The sequence below is a fragment of the Rhinolophus sinicus genome, chromosome 1 (genome assembly GCF_057876585.1).
Source record: "Rhinolophus sinicus isolate RSI-liver-muscle chromosome 1, RSI-T2T, whole genome shotgun sequence".
Classification (NCBI taxonomy): Eukaryota; Metazoa; Chordata; class Mammalia; order Chiroptera; family Rhinolophidae; genus Rhinolophus; species Rhinolophus sinicus.
Genome location: NC_142501.1, coordinates 22,185,015 through 22,193,415, shown reverse-complemented (window position 1 = coordinate 22,193,415; position 8,401 = coordinate 22,185,015).

The following is an 8,401-nucleotide window of genomic DNA, read 5'->3' as shown; positions in this document are numbered from 1 at the left end:
AAGGCTTCCCAAGGGAAGTGATATCAAAACTGAGACATGAAAGAGGAGTGGGGCTGCTGTACGATGTCTATGAAAGTTGTTAAGAGAGTAAATCCTAAGAGTTCTCATTACAAAGAGAAATTATTTTTAAATTTTCTTTTTATTCTATCTATATGAGATAATGGATGTTAACTAAATTTATTGTGGTAATCATTTCACAGTATAGGTAAGTCAAACCTTTATACTGTATACCTGAAACTCATACAGTGATATATGTATGTCAATTATATCTCAACTAAAAAGAAAGAGTGGGAGTTAGACAGGAAAAGAGGGGGAAAAAGTGTTTGGAGCAGATGGAACAATACAGGTGCATAAAGAGAGAAGGAGAACATTGTATACTTCAGGGACTAAAAAGGTTCTGTGGCATGGGAAAAAGTGAGTGGTGAGAAATGAGACTGAACAGGGAAACAGAGGCCTGGCCACGTCAGAGCTCACAGACCAGGTTAAAAGCCCTCTAGCAAAATTGACTCCGCAATTGAGCAGGATTGAAGTTGTGGTTTGAAGATCTGGTTGCTGAGAACTTAAGAGGCTGGGACAGGCTTGGGCTGACTTCCTTATTCTCCTAGTCCTGCTGCTGCCTCCAGGAATGATGTTTTCCCCAAAACTCTTTAGCCAATGCTGAATCTCATTACCTTTATCTCCAAATTAAACATTGCAGAAGAGAACATCCAGAGCAAGATGTCTATCATGAAATACTCTCTAACATGCACCAGAAAACTACCTATAAGACTTTTATCCAACAGAGCTGTCCAGTGATGGACTTTCAACCCAAACATGTAAGAAAAACCTTTAATTGTATCATTTAGTCAATATCTTTCTCATTACTTTTGCCCAGGGAACCCAGATCATATTCCATTTACCACCACTCTTGAAGACCCTCTGTCTGTTCCAGACATAGTGAGACAGAGCAGCGTGATCCACAAGTGTCTATTTGTACGGCGGGTATAAAGATTGTCACAAATTTGGCCTCAATGGACCAATGACCATTTGGTACTTGAAGACCTGAGATCAGTGTGTTCTTAGATATTAATAAATATTGTTTCAAACGTGTTTCTAAGATCAAATAAGACTGATAAACACTTATGAAACAGAGCTTATGTGCTGAGAGAATGTTTAATGGGTACCCAAACCCAAAGATGGAGAGAGAGTATGCAGCATGTTTCAAATGTATTTAATTCCCATCTTGCCTGAGTCTGGCGAGGTGACCCACATAGCCCATCTTAGGTCGTTTTTTTCTCTTTAATACAACCTGCTAGTCATGTAAAGCTGAGTCTCAAGTTAGTATTTACCTGAAAGAGTGAAAAACTAACCAAAAGAAACATAACCCAGGTCACCTCACTTGTCCATCAGCTTTCCATCTCACTCTGATACTGTTTTCCTTTTTATGAGAAAGACCTAATACCATATATCTAATATTTTCTTTTTTCAGAGTTTTTTTTCTTCCTTTGTTTTTATTACTAACTTCTTCCCTGTGATGTTGGTCTCCTTCAGTCTTGGGGAGAAATTTCCTTCATTAAGTTCTCCTGGAAAATCTGTACTTCCCAGGATCCAATGAGATTTTCACATTCTAACTAAGTCTGACACATTTTCCAATTAAAACACACACACTCAAATATAAACAAAGCCAGGACCTTGAAATGGGTAGGGAAAGTGTCTTAATGAGGTCGTCTGTTTTAAAAGGCAGCTGATATGAATCAAAAATAAAAAAGTTCGAGGACCAAAGATCAATTATAAATTAATGATTGTAGGCAGTGAAGAGAAAAATCCCAGACCATGAATGCTTTGAATCTGCAGCTGGAATAGAAAACCTACTTCCCAATTTTGGCTGTTACAGCAGAAGGAAATGAATCAGATTCACCTTGTCCCCTGAGATTGTCAGACCCCAAACAAACAGCAGTGTGCTGCAGAGCGTTCCAACTTAGCTAGACCACAGTTCTCAGACTTTTACTGGCATCATAATCCCTCTTGGTTTGTGAAAACTCAGATTGCTGGGTCTCACCACAAGAGTTTCAGATTCAGTAGCTCAGCCATTTCTATCAAGTTTCCAAGTATTGTTCTGGGGACCACACGTTCAGAACCAGACTTAGATGATAACAACCTACAACCTGCGGCCAATCTATTGTTGACAGGGCCCTTTCTCTTTTTCTTTCTTTCTCCCCCTACCTCCCTCCCACAAAGAGCCTGATAGAAAAAGCTACAGGGCAAACATTTGGGTCAGAGAGACACAGGGTTCAACCCCAGAGATGCCATTCACTATCTGAAGTCCTAAAGCAATTTACTTACCCTATGAAAACCTCAATCGTGCGGGATAGGGCAAAAGTTGCCCCCAACATATGGATGGTTGTGAGCGGGACAAGCTCTCAACACTCTGGCTCACAGTAAAGCACTCAGTAAATGGGGACTTCAATAAGTATTGTTTTGTCTATTTTTCCAAAAACCCTGGTGGCATCCTGCCCTTAAACATCAAGGACTGAGCAAAGAGAGTCCGGGTGCTTTCAACAGCATTTATCAAAAATCCAATGGGCAAGACATATTAAATCTCAAGCCCTCCAGGACACAAACGAAGAATTATTATAGAACTCATCCCAAAATTATTGAGGTTTTTATTTTTTTAAGGTTCTTTTTTGACAGGGGAATAGTTTTTCCAATTGCTTTTGCCTTTACATGGTTCACATCTGTAACAGGAATTAGAATTTGGAGCCCCCAGGCAAAGAATTCTAGAAGGGTTTTCATCCCATTACTAATTGTAAAATAAGTAGAGTCCTATATTTCTCGGTCATCCTCAGATCTCAATGTAAATATAAGTCCTCAGGGCCCCTCTCTCTGATTCATGCCTCGCTTTCCCGTCAGGCTTGGTTAGAAACCTCTGCTCTGTGCATGCCTGGTATCCTGTACCCTCACCTCTTAATATTTGACACATTTAGAATCATTTCATGAATTATTTGCAATGATTTATTTAATGTTTATTTTCTCTCGTCTAACCCACTTTTCATGAGAGAACTGTATGTACTAAGTTCCCCACTGTACCTCCTAGAATAAAATCTGGAACCCGTAGTAAATATTTGATGAAGAACAGACCAAATGACCAGATTCCCAAGAATTCTGAACAGCAGAAGGAGAAAAGCAATTTATTTTTCTTGTGTATATACAATCAGCATATTTCAGGAATGCATGTATTTGACAAGAAAACGTAAGACTTGACTCTTCCAACATGTTTTTGATAATTGGACATTGGAATTTTCCACTGAATTAAGAACTTTATTAATTCAGTTTAAGAGCCAAATGCAAGAACCCCTAATACAGAAATGTCTACTTAAAAAATAATGAGATTGGGGGGTTTACACATGTTGGGAAGTCATATAGTGGTAAGGCATCTACATAGCATTTGGCAAAATTCATTCAACTCAGTGTTGAAAACACTGACCTTTTCTCTTATTATTTTGCTTGGTATATTCCCTCCAATATGGATATAAATGTAAATGAACTCTGGGCCTTAGCTTTTCTTTTCTCGTTTTAAATTACCTCTCCACTTCACCACAAATTGTATATTTGGAGTTCCATTTGTGGCCAAAATGCAATTGTTTAATTTTGCAATATGTAATTTGTAATATAATTATGCTGGCCAAATTATTTCCTGGGCTGCTCAATTACTATGATTATATTTGTTAAGTTTACAAGCTGCATGCTGTTATTCTCCTTTTCTTCTGGCTGGTAAATGGTTTTATTTCGCTTTTAGTTCTTGGGTTCAGGGCTTCCAGTGGGTGTCATAAGGGGGAGTGAAATTTGATATCTTGTTTTCTACCATTACAGCCCCACTTGTGTTAATGAAGATGGGAGCTGAAGCTGAAAAACCACAAACAACTTTTACTGTTATGCGTCCACTCAACACTCAGATTGATTATAGCACATTTCAAATTCATCTTCCAAAACATTCTATTTCCTATGAGGAAAATGGCTAACATTTACTGGGTGCTTTCTGTACACCAGTTACTAGCCTAAGCACTTTACATACATTTAAATGTTCATCTTTGGAACAAAACTGTGAGGTCAATATCACGATTAGCACTGTCTTTGCCTAGGTTCCCCAAAAAAGCAGAGCCTGTGACAAGGGTATGTGTTCAGGTAGTTTATTTTGTGAAGCATACAAGGAAAAGGAGTAGGGACTAGGGAGAATGGAAAGGTGTGGAAAGCTAATCCAAGAGTGTGTTATCAGGCTGATTTAGTCTGTGAGCAAGGGGGCTTCTAACTGGTGAGGGCAGCTCTGAGGAGCTATGCAGAAAGCACCCCAGAAATATTTGTCTGAGACTCTGAGGGGAGTATTTCCCCCTGAATTCTGTCCCTCTTGGTCAAGAGTTGTCCTCATGTCCAGGGCTACAATGCCTAAGAATGGTGAGTCTCGCAGGTGGCGACAGCAGAGAAGCCCTGGGACAAAATGTAAGACATGCATGGGACAGCCAACAGGAGCTGTCATCATTTACACCTAGATTAAGATGGTAGGCAATATGAAATGGGGCACAAGAGGTGTCCTATACACAATTTTTCTTTCTTTTAGTCACATATTTCAAAGACCTTATATTGATATTCCTATAAGTCACCAACATTTTTGCAGCATTATTGGGGTATAATTAATATACAAAGAACTACTCATATTTAATGTATATAATTTGATGAGTTTGGATATGTGTATACACCCGTGATACCATCACCACAATCAAGATAATAAACATCTCCATCACCTGCAAAAGTTCCCTCATGTCCCTTTGCTTTTCTTTGTTTTTGTTTTTGTGGTAAGAAAACTTGACACGAGACCTACCATCTTAACATGTTAAATGTACACACTGTATTGTTAACGGAAGGCATTATGTCGCACAGCAGATCTCCAGAACCTATTCGTCTTGTATAACTGTAACTTTACACCCACTGAACAACAACTCCCCATTTCCCTCTCCCCTCATCCCCTGGCAACCATCATTCTATTTTCTGCTTCTATCATTTTGACTACTTTAGATACTTCATTCAAGTGAAATCATGCAGTGTTTGCCTTTCTGGAACTGACTTATTTCAACTAGCACAATGTATTCCAGGTCTATCTATGTTGTTGCATATGAACTAGTCTTCCATCATAGGGATAAATCCCACTTGATCATGATGTATGATATTTTCAATGTGCTGTCGAATTCCATTTGCATTTGTTTTGTTGAGGAATTTTGCATCCATATTCATCAGAAAACTTGGTCTACAGTTTTCTTTTCTTTACCATCTTTGTCTGGCTTTGGTGTCACACTGTTTTTCACATAAGAAAACTGAGGCTTGGAGAGGTTGCCCGAGGACATAAAGCTAGTATCTGGCAGAGCTCATGGTCTTATACTCAGGATTCTAGCCTGTATTAGATTCCTACAGCTGTTGTAACAATGACCACAAAGTAGGTGACTGAAAACAATAGAATTCTGTCAGAGTTCTGAAGGATAGTAGTCTGAAACCAAGGTGCCAGCAGGGCCATGCTCCCTCTGAAGGCTCTAGGGAAGAATTCACTTGTAGCTTCTGCTGGCTGCTGGCAATCCTTGCATTCCTTGGCTCGTGGAATCATTACTGCAATCTCGGCCTCTATCTTCACATGAGCATCTTCCCTTTATGTCGGTGTCAAATTCCCCTCTTCTTATAAAGACACCAGTCATACTGGATTTAGAAAGTACCCTGATCCAGTATGATCTCATCTTAACTTGATTACATCTGCAAAGATCCTATTTCCAAATAAGGTCTATTTACAGATTCCAGGTAGACATAACTTTTGGGGGACACTATTCAATGCAGTACACAGTCCCAATTCTCCTTTGGAAATACTCTTTTCAATATCTTTAAATTTTTTTTTTAACTTCATACAGATCTCTGACAATAACTGAACATTAGAAAGATCTGAATACCCATTTCCAAGAGGAGTCAGATATTTATTTTTCTCTTTTAAAAGAAGGCTTTATGTTCTATTTGCCTTCAAATTTCTCAGATGTATCTCCAAGAAGACGAGTCTACCAGCTGATTGGGAATCTTTGTAATACACCATGTTTTAGTGTTAATGCAGTCTCAGCCAAAGGTCACCTTGAACCCACAGCTGTTGCAAGGATGGTTGAAGCTGCTACCCTGAACAGACAGGCAGGTGTTGGAGAAATGCCCAGACATTTACACCAGATTCATCAATCAGAGAAAGTTATCTTTTGTCAGTTTTGGGTAAGTTTGGCTGCTTGAAGAAATTGACAGGAGCTCTACCAGCATTGTTAGTCATGTCAGAATTGATCATGTCAGATATTTTCCGTTTGACCAACTTTCTGTCCTGGTTGAGTGAACTAGGTCAAGTATTAAGGTATTTTATGTAGCTACGATTAGACATTGCTCCTTGGCCTTTGCATATGCTATATTTAATCCTCAGAGCTCCTCTGTTGACATAGTTAGTATCGTTCTGAACATATCAGGAAACTGAGACTTCAAAAGGATAAGAAATGTATACAACATCACAGCCAATATGTGGTAAATCTGGGGATTGAAACTAGATTTTTAAGACTCCAGAACCTGGGATAGTCCCTAATATCAAGTTGCATTCAGCCTGGTCCACAGACACCAAATGCCTTCAGTAATGTTATTTAGACTCACTGTTTCTTGCTTTCAAAACTTTCATATAAAAATGCAAAGCAAATTATGAACTAATATAATAGTAGCTATCAACCTTCTTGAGTCTCCTTCTATATGCCAAGGACTTAATACAAATGAGGTAGGAAATATTTTCCCTGGCATAATGAAATCAAAAGTCAGAAGTTTAAGTTACTTGTCCAAGTAGATCACAAAAGTGACAAATTCTAGACAAGTATTCAGCCCAAGTCTTACTTACTCCAAAGTCTGTTCTCTCGACAACTTTATGTATTACTTCTCAACATCAAAACCTTAAACAAACAATATAGAAGCTCAAACTCAGGGTTAATTTTGGGTAAAGGGATTGGAGAAGACTTTATGCTGAGCTGACATTACAGATAAGTCTTAAAGCATGAGAAAGAATATGACAGCTAATGGCTGATAAGAGGAATCTGAATACTCACTCACTCAATCATTCATTCAACATGTATTTCAGGGGGCATATACTCTGTACGAGGCTCTGTGCTGGTGACTGGATAAATACAAGCACCATGATCTCTGCCCTGTGTTGCTTAAGGCCCACTGGGAGAGTAGACAATAGTTGAACAAATACACCAATAACTGAACTCATGAAAAATTCTGTGAGCACCCTGTAGAACACAAAATACATGTGGAAAGAGAACACAAGGGGATTTTACTTAGAGAGGGTCAGGGAAGATTTCTCTGAGGCAGTGACATAAAAACTGAGCCCTACATTTGAGAAGGAATCAACCCTCTAAAAGCAGAAGGAAGACTGATCCAATCAGAGGACTCTGCAAAGCTCTGAGATGAAGGAAGAAACTCAGTGTGAGGGAGCCTGGTCTGTAAGGGGGAGAGTAGCCCAACAGTTGCAGGAAGGCAGTTGGGGATCTGATCTCACAGGGTCTCTTAGGCCACACTGAGGAATTTCAATTTTATTCAAAGGACAGTGAGAAGCCATTAAAATGTTTCACCAGAAGAGCAAAATTCTCAAATTGATGTTTCTACGTCAATCTGGTCATTCTGTGGAGAACAGATATGGGAAGACCAATAAAGAGGCTACAGCTGTAACCCAAACAAGATACTGGGGGGTGGTCAGAGTGGTGGTTGTGGAGATGGCAAGGAGAGAGAGAAAATTTGAAGGTAGAGTTAATAGTTTGTGCTGATGAATTGGATATGGGAGGAGGAGAAATAAGGAGAAGGGAACAAAGTCAAGGATGACTCCCAGTTTTCTGGTACAAACAATTGAGTTGGGGGGGGGGGTGCCACTACTAAGATGGGAAAGACTGCAATAGGGATGGGGCAGACGGGACAAGTGGGGCAAATGCATGTTGAGGGGGTGAGGAGAATGAAGAAATATGTTACTTATGATGAGTGATTTATTTGGATGTAAAATGACATGCTATCTCTAAGTATGAATTTTATTGAATGAAAACAATCATAATGGAATGTGTCAAATAAAAAGAAAAATGGCTGAGAGAGTCACATTTGGCACCAACTTCCCATTCTGCTTTCAACTCAACCTCACCCAGCTCAGATATTCATTCAGAATGTTTTCCTTAAGTGTCCACTGAGGACACTGATGGGATCGATTTGGACAATAAAGACAATAATAGCAATGAAACTAATTCAAATTCTGTGTGGTGGATGACCACGTTTGACAGTTGAGAGGGAAAAACAGAAGAGGCAAGAACACCTTCTGAAGGGAGAGGAGAATAGTAGAAGA